The sequence below is a fragment of the Dendrobates tinctorius genome, unplaced genomic scaffold, assembly GCF_039654945.1.
Source record: "Dendrobates tinctorius isolate UK_male_01 unplaced genomic scaffold, ASM3965494v1 ptg000032l, whole genome shotgun sequence".
NCBI lineage: Eukaryota > Metazoa > Chordata > Amphibia > Anura > Dendrobatidae > Dendrobates > Dendrobates tinctorius.
In genome coordinates this window covers 43,909,196-43,924,337 of record NW_027361700.1, presented here as the reverse complement: position 1 = coordinate 43,924,337, position 15,142 = coordinate 43,909,196, and positions in this window count along the sequence as shown.

The window sequence follows — 15,142 nt, the reverse complement described above, 5'->3', positions numbered from 1 at the left end:
GGGTTATTGTTTGGGGGTTAATGAGTGGGGATGGGGGTTAATGAGTGGGGATGGGGGTTAATGTGTGGGGGGGTTAAAGAGTGGGGATGGGGTTAATGTGTGGGGGGTTAATGAGTGGGGATGGGGTTAATGTGTGGAGGGTTAATGAGTGGGGATGGGGGTTAATGTGTGGGGGGGTTAATGAGTGGGGATGGGGGTTAATGTGTGGGGATGGGGGTTAATGAGTGGGGATAGGGTTAATGTGTAGTGGGGTTAATGAGTGGGGATGGGGGTTAATGTGTGGGGGGGTTAAAGAGTGGGGATGGGGTTAATGTGTGGGGGGTTAATGAGTGGGGATGGGGTTAATGTGTGGAGGGTTAATGAGTGGGGATGGGGGTTAATGTGTGGGGGGGTTAATGAGTGGGGATGGGGGTTAATGTGTGGCGGGTTAATGAGTGGGGTTAATGAGTGGGGATGGGGGTTATTGAGTGGGGATGGAATTAATGTGGGGATGGAATTAATGTGTGGGGGGTTAATGAGTGGGGATGGGGGTTAATGTGTGGGGGGTACATAATGTGTTGGGGGGATTTGGGAGTAGGGACGGGGGTTAATGAGTGGGGATGGGGGTTATTGAGTGGGGATGGAATTAATGTGAGGATGGAATTAATGTGTGGGGGGTTAATGAGTGGGGATGGGGGTTAATGTGTGGGGGTACATAATGTGTTGGGGGGATTTGGGAGTAGGGATGGGGGGGTTAATGAGTGGGGATGGAATTAATGAGTGGGGATGGGGGTTATTGTTTGGGGGGTTAATGAGTGGGGATGGGGTTAATGTGTGGGGGATTTGGAGTGGGGGGTACATAATGTGGGGGGGATTTGGGAGTGGGGATGGGGTTATTTAATGTGTGGGGGATTTGGAGTGGGGATGGGGATTAATGAGTGGGGATGGGGTTAATGTGTGGGGGGATTTGGAGTGGGGGGTACATAATGTGTGGGGGGGATTTGGGAGTGGGGATGGGGGTTATTTAATGTGTGGGGGATTTGGAGTGTGGATGGGGGGTTGCTTAATGTGTGTGAGGGATTTGGAGTGTGGATGGGGGGTATTTAATGTGTCTGTGGTATTTGGAGTGTGGATGGGGGGTTATTTAATGTGTGTGAGGGATTTGGAGTGGGGATGGGGGGATTTAATGTGTGTGGGGAGATTTGAGGACACAGAGTATGTATGAGGAAACAGTATGGGGGTTGGATGCAGACAGTATGGGGAGCGAATGGGTTAATGTATGTGGACACAGTTTGGGGAGTCAGGGGTATGTGTGAGCAGACAGTATAGAGAGTGAGGGGGTAAATATATGATGAGACAGTATGCTGAACAGAGGGATGTTAGAGGAGGGAGGGGAAGAGTGTGAGGCGACAGTATATTGCAGACATTTTTATTCAGGAGCATTATAATGACACTTCTATCTTTAAGGGCATCGTGTGGAGATTTGCTGCAGAAGACCGGAGAAGATGGAAGTCTGCAGAGGCCGCTGTGGATGAGAAAACTCATCATGGGGTCTAGAAGAAAAGGAGAACGACTCCAGAGACGTCATCTATAAGGTTCTTGGATGTAAATGTTATTTGTGCTACTGACTTATTCTCATGTTTTTATTTGTTAGGATCATTAAAGGGGTTGTCCAGGTTTGTACGGAGTCTGCAGTCATTCTATGTGACTGCAGACTTCTGAATTCTCACAGTGCTCTCTGAACACTGTCAGGATTCTCTCGTGCCGGTAATTTACATACATGCGGTCACATGCTGACTAGACATGTGTGGCCTCACTCAATGAAAATGAACGGAGCGAGGCCGGGCACGTCTAGTCGGAATGTGGCCAGAAGTATATAAATCACATACTTGTGCGGACATGACTGTACACCGGCAAGGGAGAATCCTAAAAGTGTGCAGTGCATTCGTTGTGAGAATTCAGAAGCTGCAATGTCAGGATTCAGCTCTGCAGGTTCCAGTAGTCATCATGTGGACACTTCACTCATATGCGATTTTCATACTTGACAACGAGCTTCTCTTCCTGCTTTCAGTTTTTTACTAAAAAAGAGCATTAGGGAGAGCAGCTCGTGGGTACATGGCTAAGTGTGCAAGTCGCATATGTACTTGGTGTGGGGGGGGGGCCGAACCAAATTCTTGGCCCGGTTGCCAGGAAACCTAGATACGCCTCTGCACCGCCGGACCAATGGGAGACTGTAGCCGGGTATATCAGGCCACCCTCCTTTAGTGGAGGCACCTGATCTTTGTGTTCCACAGTGTATTAGGCCAGTGTTCCTTCGTTGCCTGTATTTACTTACTCTTCCCTGCTTGTGTCCCTTCAGCCGTGCCTACGGTGTCCCAGTCCTGCTCCGTCCTGCTCTTCCGTGGTCCTCTCCCGCAGTCCTACTCCAGTCCTGTCTCCCATGTCCCTCTCCTGCAGTCCTACTCCAGTCCTGTCTCCCGTATCCTGCTCCGTCCTGCTGTTCCGTGGTACTCTCCTGCAGTCCTACTCCAGTCCTGTCTCCCGTGTCCTGCTCCGTCCTACTGTTCCGTGGTCCTCTGCTGCTGCAGTCCTACTCCAGTCCTGTCTCCCACATCCTGCAGGACATCCTGCTTTGTCCTGCAGTCCCGTGCTCCCCTCCTAGTCCTGCATTCCTATTCCAGTCCTGTCTCCTGTGTCCCGCTCCGTCCTGGTGTCCTGTGCTCTTTTTGTCCCGTGGAGTGGCTTTCCTGCATCCCTAAGAGCCGCCCTTCTTGGTACTGGCTATCGTAGTACTCGAACCCCTGGGCTTGCTCCTAACGATCCCTGTGTAGGGGTCGGCACCACCTGGTTCGCTCAACCGGGGGCCCTCGGTGCCACGATCCATAGGGTCCACTCCAGGAGGCTTGCCTCTCCGAGCGGTAACAGTTGCCTACTATGAAGCTCTATGATTCCAGTTTCATAAACCCAATGGATTAAAGTTTTTTTGCTAGTAAGGTAACATCTAACAATACATTTAAGCAACAGTCATTGCACAAGTAATGTAGTATTGCATGGTAATAAAATTAATATAAATGAACATCCCAGCAGAATTTGCAGTTGTTCTACATTGATGGGCTACTTCTGTTAGTATCTCACTACTTTAACTTGTACAAGTGGATTGTGAGTGGGGAGCCTCCCCAGCCAAATCCATAATACCCAATATGGCAAATTGAAAGCAATATTCTTCATGAGGGTAGTGCTGGGTGCCCTTTCGTTCCCGAGCTTGTGAGGTGTCAGCAGACTGCACACTTTCACTACAATTTATCATTCCCTGTACACCACAAAATGGATCTAAAAAAAAGTCACAAGTTTTTGTGTAAGGCCGGTTTCACATTAGCGCTTTTTCAGCGCGCGCACGGCCGGGGGTAGCTCCGCCCCCGAGCCGGCTCTCTGCCCGGCGTGCCCGCCCCTTCCTTGTAGCGCCGCCTCCTAGCGGACAGCGGCGCCTGCGATCGGCGCACCCTATCTTTAGCATAGGGTGCGCCGATCGTGCGCAGGCCGTGCGCTAGTTGCGCTTTGACCTGCGCTGCGCACTTTTGACGTGCGCCGTGCGCGCCAAAATCCGAAAAGTTTGATTTTGGCGCGCACAGCGCACCGTCAAAAGTGCGCAGCGCAGGTCAAAGCGCAACTAGCGCACGGCCTGCGCACGATCGGCGCACCCTATGCTAAAGATAGGGTGCGCCGATCGCAGGCGCCGCTGTCCGCTAGGAGGCGGCGCTACAAGGAAGGGGCGGGCACGCCGGGCAGAGAGCCGGCTCGGGGGCGGAGCTACCCCCGGCCGTGCGCGCGCTGAAAAAGCGCTAATGTGAAACCGGCCTAAGCCAAATTTTCTACAAAGTTCGCAACTTTTTAAAAAATTTTGTGTTGTCCTTGCCACTTTTCTTAAACGTGATTGGGACTTAGTTTGAGGGGGCATTGCCAAACACCTTGAGACAGATTTACTACAACTAGACTGATATGAATTATATTAGAAATCTGTGTCAACTCATAGCTAGTGAGGATTTAATTTTTTGGCACAGAATGCAGCAAAATTATTAAGAGACTCCTTGTTTTGTTCAATACTGGGATATGAACTGCCAGTCTTAATGACTTTCAACCTACTAGTAATGTATTAATTACGTTAAACTGTAATATGGAAAGAGGTGTGAAGTCCAAAACTTTTGTACTATAATGCCCCCTTCACACATAGCGAGACCGCTAGCGATCTCGCTAAAGCGTCACCGATTTTGTGACGCAACAGCGATATCGGTAGCGATCTCGCTACATGTGACACTTACCTCCGACCCGGCTCCCCGCTGGATATCGCTGATCACACGAGAATGGGATGGGCCATTTCTCGTAGTTGGCTTCCTGCTTGCGCAGACGAGCGACTCCATGGACACGGGCGGAAGACGTCACCTTCGCTGCGTGTGACAGGTAAGTAGCGACCGCTGCTGCATAGCTAATGAGATCTGCCTGTTTGGCAGCTTACTAGTGACCATTTAGCGATGCACCAGCGATCCTGACCGGGTCGTATCGCTGTCGGGATCGCTGGTGCATTGCTAAATGTAACGGGACCTTAAGAACTATTGGTTGTTATGATTTGTGATAAGTCCTATCTGTGACATACCAGACATTACTGTGATGGAATAAAGGTGGCCGCAGGGCTGTGGAGTCAGTAAGCCAAACCTCCGACTCCTCAATTTCCCTGACTCCGACTCCACAGCACTGGTCGGTACTGAGCATGTACATAAAGTGCAGCACAGATTTATCTTAACTAAAATCCCAGATCCTTAGATCAGGAACAGAACAGACATTTATAGGACACTTCAAAACTTTCCCAAATTCTTATGAAAACATTTACAGCACATCCTGCATTGAGCTATTGTGCCCAATTTATTATATATTTTTGGAGTCGCCCATTTTATACCAACTCCGACTCCAACAAATTGGACACAGACTCCATGTCTCCAGTTATTCATTGTCTTCCTGTTAATATGATATAAAAATGTTTTTTGTAGTTTTTTTTTAACAAAAATTAGTTTATAAAGGTTTACCCTATAGGCTGACAAGTTTCCAAATCTTTCATCCAATTCAAAGTCTAAAAAGCGGTGGTAGTTTTAAGTCTAAGCTTCTTTGTCTTATTTATCAGTTCTAAGAAAACTATTAATCTATAGACGTTATTATTTTACATAAAGACACAGCATCGGTTTTTATTATGAGACCAAAAATAACTTTTTAGTTCTTTTGAAAGTTGATCAGATATACTGATATATCATTAAAATACAGCAATTTAATTCTATAAAATTCTGCTTTCCCTTTTTAGTCTCTCTGCTTTGCCTGTCTCAGAGGTCATAGTTGGTTAAGGGGGGGTAATAGAGATGGAGTTGGCCCATCTAATTTGGACCCCCCACAACCCCCCTGGCTTCCTGAACGCTATCCAGAGGCCCCGAGCCTAACAAAAAGCAGGTGTCCTAAATGAGCTGGGGGATGGGAGAGAGGGGGCTTTGAGGAGGTAGGAAATTTGAGGAAAGCTATGGTTAACTCTTTTTGAACTTGGTAGGGTCTTGTAAGTACATTTAAATCTAGGTTAATAAAATAATAATGCAGCAAAGGATGCACAAGGACTAAGTGTATGACTGAGTCTGGGGCATAGTAAGACTATGAATAGCAATAGATTGTGTAAGATTGCATCTTACACTAGAAAGATGAAGATACCAGGTGTGTCAGTGCAAAGGACACCTGGTTGATGTCAGAAGTGCAGCACAAGATTAATCATTGGATTATTACACTCACTGGCCACTTTATTAGGTACACCTGTCCAACTGTGTGTTAAGACTTAATTTCTAATCAGCCAATCACATGGCGGCAACTCAGTGCATTTAGGCATGTAGACATGGTCAAGACAATCTCCTGCAGTTCAAACCGAGCATCAGTATGGGGAAGAAAGGTGATTTGAGTGCCTTTGAACGTGGCATGATTGTTGGTGCCAGAAGGGCTGGTCTGAGTATTTCAGAAACTGCTGATCTACTGGGATTTTCACGCACAACCATCTCTAGGGTTTACAGAGAATGGTCCGAAAAAGAAAAAAAATCCAGTGAGCGGCAGTTCTGTGGCCGGAAATGCCTTGTTGATGCCAGAGGTCAGAGGAGAATGGGCATACTGGTTCGAGCTGATAGAAAGGCAACAGTGACTCAAATTGCCACCCGTTACAACCAAGGTAGGCAGAAGAGCATCTCTGAACGCACAGTGCGTCGAACTTTGAGGCAGATGGGCTACAGCAGCAGAAGACCACACTGGGTACCACTCCTCTCAGCTAAGAACAGGCATCTGATGGCTACTTTCAGCAGGATAATGCGCCATGTCATAAAGCTCGAATCATCTCAGATTGGTTTCTTGAACATGACAATGAGTTCACTGTACTCAAATGGCCTCCTCAGTCACCAGATCTCAATCCAATAGAGCATCTTTGGGATGTGGTGGAACGGGAGATTCGCATCAGGGATGTGCAGCCGACAAATCTGCGCCAACTGTGTGATGCCATCATGTCAATATGGTCCAAAATCTCTGAGGAATGCTTCCAGCACCTTGTTGAATCTCTGCCACGAAGAATTGAGGCAGTTCTGAAGGCAAAAGGGGGTCCAACCCGTTACTAGCATGGTGTACCTAATAAAGTGGCCAGTGAGTGTATGTATCTTCAGTAAAAGTGTAAAAAAAATACATTGATAAACACATAAATTGTAGCTAATACCACCTTCTACACATTAGGACCCATTTATACTGGACAAAGATAGGGAAAACAATTGCTTGTATTGTCATCTGGTCTAAGTAGGTCAGCAAGCAACCAAAAATGGGTGAAATGATTTTTAATTTTGCTGCCAAGAACAATGGTATTTATGTGAACAGATTGATTGCTCTGAACACCAAGTAATGTGGGCCTATCAAAATGTAGCTAGCCAGCTGGCGTTTAACCTCAATCAGGCTGTCTAAATTCAACTTTATAGTATTTTCAGAGAAACATGACGATTTAGGCAGGACAAGCGACAGTATAATGTGTATAGAGACCTCCGGACTCTCCACTTGCATATGTAGTAAGGGAAAGAAGGATTGGGCATGTGGAATTTCAGTCCTTTTGCTTCTGTGATACATAAGCCAAAGGTGCCAGTACTTAGGGTATGTAAACACAGAGTATTTTTGAGATAGTGAAAAACAACAACATTTTCCAGTAGAGACAACTTGAAGAAACTATCCTAAACAATTTTGAAGATTTTTTTTATAAGCTTTTGGAAGAACTTTTTTCCTCATGCATTTTTATTTTCTTTGTAGCCTTTTGGTTTGTCAGTGCCCATATGGGGCCACTTCAAAGAAATGACATGGATTTATTTTTTCCCACTAAGCATTGTTGAAATCCTAAAGAAAAAAAGCTCAAAATGTGGAACATATGAACAGCAAAAGGGTTTTACAATGCAAATAAATAAGAAATAGGAAGAGTTTTTCAAGCATTTTTTTAGCAATTTTTTTTCAGCCAGTTTTGGAGCTGACCTGCTTCACCATATTGCACCATCACACAGAAACATTTTGGTTGTATTTACATGTGCTGAGTTCAGGCCGCTAAACGAGCATGATCAACAATCAGTGATTAGCACTGCAGCCTTGCAGCGCTGGGGTCTTGGATTCAAATCTAACCAAGGAAAACATCTGCAAGGAGTTTGTACTTTCTCCCCGTGTTTGCATGGGTTTCCTCCCACACTCCAAAGACATACTGATAGGGAATTTAGATTGTGAGCCCCAATGGTAATAGTGCCAATAATGTCTGTAAAGCGCTGTGGAATGGCGCTATATGAGTGAGTAAAATAAATAAGTAGTTCGACGCTTGTTTCTCGGACTCTATGCACCAGCTGAGGATCAATGATGTGGACAGAACAATCACTAATAGATCAATCTATCCACATACAGTATAATGTCAGCAGCATATCTGCAGTTTTCACCGGTCGTTGTACTGCTGAGAACAATGAGTTTTGTTCCGGCATAAACAATCCAATCACTTCATTGGATAGGCAGCATTTTGCTTGTTTAGTATAATACACCCCATAGTTCTCCATATAGCATAATGCACCCCATAGTCCTCCATATTGTACAATGCACACCCCATAGTCCCCCATATAGTATAATGTGCCCCACAGCACTCACTCCATATAGATATAGTATAATACACTCCCCATTGTCTTCCATATAGTATAATACACTCCCCACAGTCCATCATGTAGTATAATACACACCCTATTGTTATGATTTTGCAGCACAGGACTATGGTAAGAGGGGAAAACTGACCCTGCATTACGACTAGGCTGATACCCTACGATGGAGTGGACGACCCATTCCTTGTGAATAGACCCACCGACGATCCTAGGATAATCTCCAGCGAAGACCTATAGATAGGGGGAAGGGGGTCCCTGAGAAATCTAAGGACTGGGTACAAAAATGGGTCACCTAATAGAAAACAAAGAGAAGGCTCCAGAAACAAACTGAAAACAGAAACTAAGACTAGCAGAACCAGAGATCCCAGCACTGCAATAATTAAACACACAGAAGGCAAAGCAAAGCTCCAAGCCAGGATACAAGCAGATTAACACTGTTGTCCAGCAAGCAATGGGAGACAGGTGCAGGTTAATAAAGGGTGATATAATCACCTGACCCAAGACAAACCCAGCACCACGGGAAAAAGACCAGCAGCCAGAATACTACAAGAAAATGGCAGATAGTAACAAACTGAACAGATTCTAACACCTTTAGTTCTCCATATAGTATAATACACTCCCAATAGTCTTCTATATAGTATAATAAACTCCCCATAGTCCTCCATATAGTATAATGCATCACATAGTCCTCCACATTATATAATGCACCCCCATAGTCCTCCATATAGTACAATGCACTCCCCAAAGTCCTTTATATAGTAAAATGCATTCCCCATAGTCCCCAATACAGTATACTGGCTGTCCCATAAAGTACATGTAGTATATTGCACTCCCCATTGTCATAGTGATAGAGTATAATGCATCCCCCATATAGTATAATGCAGCTCCCATATAGTATAATGTACCCAATAGTCCTCGATTGAGTATAATGCAGCCACCCAGTAGAGTATAATGTGGCCACCCCACAAAGTATAATGCAGCCCCCTCATAGCGTATAATGCAGCTACCCCCACAAAGTATAATGCAGCCCCACAGTTCTACAGTGTTATGGCCACCACATACTCACTGATATATAAAAAATAAAACACTTCTCCCCGCTTCTCCAGTCTCTGCAGCAGCGCGTCTCAGCAGCACCACTGCCCAGCATAGCATGTCGCACGCTGAAGTGACATCATCATACGCACACAGCGTCACTAGTAGAGGGGGAATGTTGGGAGATGGAGCATAAGGCTGTGTTCACACGTAGCTTTTTTTTGCGTTTTCATGGCGATTTTTAACGCCTGATTTTGCCGCGAAAACACAAAAAAAAGCATCCCATGCAATCCTATGTGATTCCGCACATGCTGTGCTAATGCTGCAGATTTTTCCGTGGTGGAATTGCATCGTGGAAAAATACGCAGCATGTTCATACTTTGTGCGGAATCGCGGGAAAATCTGTACACGTAGGAATGCATTGTTCTGCTTACTTTCCACATGTGGCTATGCCCGCCATGCGAAAAGTAAGCAGAACATTTGCGGATGGTACCCAGGGCCTGGAGGAGAGGAGATTCTCCTCCAGGCTCTGGGTACCATATCCCTGTAAAAAATAGAATTGAAATAAAAAAATCATCATATTCTCACCTTCCGACGTCCCTCGCAGCGTCAGCAGGCCTCAGCGATGGTCCTGGCAAGTCCCATTCCCAGGGATGCCTTGCGACAATGACCTGTGATGACGTAGCGGTCTCGCGATACCGTAGCGGTCTCGCGAGACCGCAACGTCATCAAAGGTCATTGTCGCAAGGCATCGCTGGGAACGGGACTTGCCAGGAGCATCGCGATAATCGGGAACGCTGTGTGGGATGTCGGAAGGTGAGAAAAACACGATGTTTTATTTTTTTATTGTTTCTAACATTATATTTTTTTTACTACTGATGCCGCATAGGCAGTCTCAATAGTAAAAAGTTGGTCACACTCGTCAAACACTATGTTTGACGAGTGAGACCAACCTGTCAATCAGTTTTCCAAGCGATGCTACAGATCGCTTGGAAAACGCTAGTATTCTGCAAGCTAATTACGCTTGCAAATCGCTAGTTTTTCCGCAGTAAATAGGCGGGAATTTAGAATGCGGTTTTCTCGCATATTTCCCACGGAATGGAGTTCCGGAATTCCCGCTGCATCTATGATGCTAATACAGTTGAATGGGAGGAGCCGGCACTGTGCCGCTCTGACTCACGGGCCTAATAACGGCCGGGTAGTGTACCGCTATTGGTGGCATGCCACTGACTGAGGGGCCCTGGGCAAATTCCTAGTCTGCTGGCCCTAACGCTGGCCCTGGTCAGGAGACATGGCTGATAGCCGTAATTGCTTTAAAGGGGATTACAGTGATTTGACGTTATCTGCCCTCAAAATAGATGACATAGTTATAGATCGATGGAGGTCTGACTGCTGAGATCCCCACCAGTTGTCTGACCTTGGCACTTTTATTCCCATGAGAAGGGAGCAGCAGTGCCCATGTTTGTCTGCAGTTCCATTCACTCTCTATGGGTGATAACTTCTTTTCACCAGACACCTTCATTAAAGCACCACTGGTGGAGTCGTGTCATTAATCAAAGTTCTTTGCCCTTAATATTGTAAGCAGCCATCGTCTTCTGTTATTTATTAGCTCATTTTGAACATATGATAGAAAAAAGAAAATACGGTATATACCGGGAGTAAGCATATACCTTCACTCGCTAAATAGGGAAGTCTGGACAGGGCATCTGGATTCCCATGCAGCATCCCTGGCCTGTGCTGGACATGAAAATTAAAATCCTGGGAGCGCTAAAAACCATCTAGTCTAGACATTCTTCCCCTTCCTTTCCCTCATCAATTTCAGGGGCACATGATCTGACACTAGCTGAACTTACGTTCTAACAGGTAGTATCTCAAGGGTGTCAATTGCCCATTTTATGGCCAAGCACTCTTTTTCTACGGTGGCATAGCTTTTTTCACAGGAAGAAAGTTTCCTACTTAGGTATTGGACTGGATGTTCGTACCCATCTATCTCCTGGGACAACATGGCTCCCACCCCTATGTTGGAGACAGCCGTCTGAAGCAAGAACTCCTTAGTGAAATCCGGTGTGACCAAGACCAACTGTATGCACAGAGCGAGCTTCAACTCCTGGAATGCCATCTCTGCTTCAGAGGACTATTTGGCCATCGATGTCTTTGTGCCCATGAGAAGATCAGTCAGGCGGGTGACTATCATGGCGAAATTCGGGATAAATCGGCGTTAGTTTCCCACAATTTGTTGAACGTCTCCACCAGGCCTTCTGTCTGCGGATGGTACACCGACATGCGGAGTTGTGTAATCTGGAGAGCCTTACACAACTCCCTCATCACTTTGGACATAAACGGAGGTCCTTGGTCCGTCTTGATCTCCTTTGGCAGGCCCGTCCAGGAAAAAATATGGACTAACTCTCAGGCTATGCTCTTGGTGGAGATGTTTCTAAGGGGTACCGCCTGTGGGTACCGTGTTGAATAGTCCATCACTACTACGATGTATTCGTGCCCTCTGGCGAACTTAACTAGGGGCCCTACAAGGTCCATGGCAATCCGGTCAAATGGGCAGCAGCACTAGAGATCTAAGGAAATGGGGATAAGGGAGCAGTAAGCTGACAAGTAGGGCAGGACTGGTAGTAGTTAACAATCTCACTGTGACACCAAAGGCCAGTAGAACCTCATTCTGGAGTTTTGTCTACTCCCAGATGCCCACCCAAAACATGAGAATGGGACAGGTCTAATACCCTACGCCTATAGGGACCCAATACTAACAACATCCTGGCCAATAGAACCTCAGCATTACTCTCTCCTGATTTTTTTTCCGTTCAGCCAACCACTTGAAAACAATGAGAAAAGCTTCCACATCATTCCCGGAGGGACATCTTTTGCATAGCTTGTCTTACTACTTTCCGAATGTATGAGTCATCACCTGGAGGTGGGGAGGAGACTGTCGGTCACCCACGAACCGCCTCTGCAAGGAGTTCCATTTGCTCCTGTTGCTGTCGCTGCTGCTGCTGTTGTTGAAGCTACTGTGCCAACAGTTTAATTCGTCTTCTGTTGCGCTATCTGCTGCTATTGACTGGCCAGCTGTTGCTGCTGTTGAACCTGGACCAAATGCTTCACAAGCTCCTCCATGCCACCGGTTGTCTCGAGCTGGATTGCTGATTTTACCCTGGACATGCAGTTTTCTACAGCCGCTATGCTTGTTCCAAGAATGCTGCCCACATTCAAAACACCACGTGTGAGGGGTTGTCTCACTCAGTTGCTTCCAAAGGTAGACACAGGAAGGCTTCTTGTGGTAAATCACCTGTTGGTTTATTGTTATGGTTTATTTATTTATCAGGATTTAACAATGTAAACATGGCCTTTCTGGCATAACGGAAAAACAAAAAGATAAAGATTATTATTATAACATACTGTATACCAAAGTCCATGTGTCTGAGGGATTCGCCCGCTCAGATCACCATGTGTTCTTCAGCTCCACCTGGAGCCACCGTTTGAAGTCTTTCTTCTCCAAACCACAACACAGAGAAAAAAGAATAGTGGTTGTACATTTAACATCCCAACCACACCCTTGAGGTGGAGATATGGTGTAACAACCCTGCTGGCATCTCCCGCACACCAACTTACTTACTGCTCCAAGCCATGCTGTGAAGTCCGTCTGCTGCCAGCCCTGTGCTCTGTTCCTCTGCTCTCCTGCATGCTTCCTGGCTGTGTGTGTATAGGGGGGTGGCGCCTGAACTCTCTGTTTCTTATGCAGTCAGGCTGCACCTGTCTAATCTGTCCCTGACCAATTACCTAGAGCCCTTGACTATTTAGGCCTGCCCCATCCACTGGAACATTGCCTGTGCAATGTCTAAACTCAGTTAGCTCCTTGCTGCTGAGGAAGCCAGGCACTGTCCTATGTATCTCCTCCTTCTCTGGAGGAATATTCCTTGTCTTGCTTAGTACCTTTGTCTGCCTGCCCGGAGGCAGAATATCCTGGTCCTTGAGTCTATGTCCCTGTACCTTTTCTGAACTCTGTCCTACCCCTGCCTCCTTGTCTTTGGCTTCCTTCCCTGCTGTGTCTTTCCTTGTGTCCTCCCTGTCTGTGCCTCTGCAGCCTTGCAGCTCTGTCTGAGCCTCTGCACCCTTGCAGCTCTGTCTGAGCCTCTGCACCCTTGCAGCTCTGTCTGCGCCACTGCACCCTTGTAGCTCTGCCTGCTCCGCTCCTGCTGCTGCAGCTTCTCTCCATAGACCTTGTGATTCAGCTTTGCTCCGCTCCTGCTGCCGCTGCAGAACCTCTTGCTGCAGCTTCTCTCCGCAGACCTTGTGGTTCAGCTTACTCCGCACTCCTGCGGCTCCACCTACTCCACGCTCCTGCCTGTATCCTTACCTGCACCTCCTGTGTGAACAGGTCCAAACCTGTTCCTTCATATTCCACTCCTTCCTGTCTGTATCAGTACTGGCACCTGCTGTGTGAACAGGTCTCTACCTGTTTCTTCATATACCACTCCTGCCTGCCCTGTGACTCAAGCCGTGCCCGCCTGCCCTGTGTCTCAAGCTGTGCCAGCTTGCTCTGTGTCTCGTCTGTACCAGCCTGCCCTGTGTCTCCAAGCCGTGCCTGCCTGCTAGTGTCTCAATCCATGCCCGCTTGCCCTGTGTCTCAAGCTGTGCCAGCCTGCTCTGTGTCTCGTCTGTACCAGCCTGCCCTGTGTCTTCAAGACGTGCCTGCCTGCCAGTGTCTTAAGCCGTGCCTGCTTGCCCTGTGTCTCAGCCATACCTGCTTGCCCCGTGTCTCAGCCTGCCTGTCAGTCACACCTGTCCCAGTGACTTTTCCCCAAGTGGGATCAGCAGCCACAGCCAGACACCACCCTGGAGTGGCACCCAGCAGCTACCTGCCGCACAAGCGTGACCTCACCATCAGAGGCTCCAGCGAAGACCGAGGTAGTCACGCCCCTTCCAGGGTAGTCTGGTTTGTGGCACAGTGGGGCCACAACCCCCGGCTCACGCCAATCAGCCAAGGTGTGAGCGTGACAGTTTGCACAGGCCATGGTCCCTGCTGAGTCCCATGTCCTTTTGCTCCCGGAGCATGATGAACTGTTTTACCCGAATGGGCAACTGAATAAAGTCTTTACCGACTCTGAAGTCCGATCCTTCACTGCTACACCCACCATTGTGGTCTCCAATGAACTGTTTGCTCAGCTTGAGGCTGGCATTCCTAAAGTTGAACCCCCTTCGGAGCCACCAAGATATGATGGGAATCCTGAGCAGTGTTGTGTCTTCTTGGAACAGTGCTTACGGTACTTCCAATGGCACGCTCCCTTCTTTGCCACTGATCGGGTAAAGATAGGACTGCTATTGACATACCTAACAGGATATGCCTTGGAGTGGCTTATCCCCCTCTGGGAAGCAGGGGATCCCATCACCTCGAGTCTTCCAGCATTCATGGTGGCCTTCTGCAAAGCCTTCCACAAGCCTAGTACCGCACCTCCTGAGAAGTTTCCCCCCCCAAGCTTCCAGAAACGGACCAGATGAAGAGAACCCGAGGCTAATTCGTCTCATCTGTCTATGTCCGTCCATGACCCACCTGTTTCACAACCTGCCAAGACAGCCCCCCGTTCAAGATCCAAGAGGTCTATGAAAAAGGGGCTGGCTAGGTTGTCGCCAGAGTCCAGTCCTGAGAAAGAACATCCTGACGGTCTCTGCCCTGCGAAGCCAGTGCTCCAGGATCCTGGGCCTGTAGGAGAGATGGCCCTTGGCATGAGCACTCCCTCTCCATTAAAAGCGAGGACTGTTTCTCTGCCTTCTGGGAGCTTTGGTGTGTTCAGGTCACCAGCCATACAGAGTCAGTGCGTAATCTCCGTTCTTCAGCTCCAGAACCCAACGTGGGCATTATCTAAAGGTGGCCGAGCCCTCTTTGAGAACAGTCTAGTCCTGCAAGGACA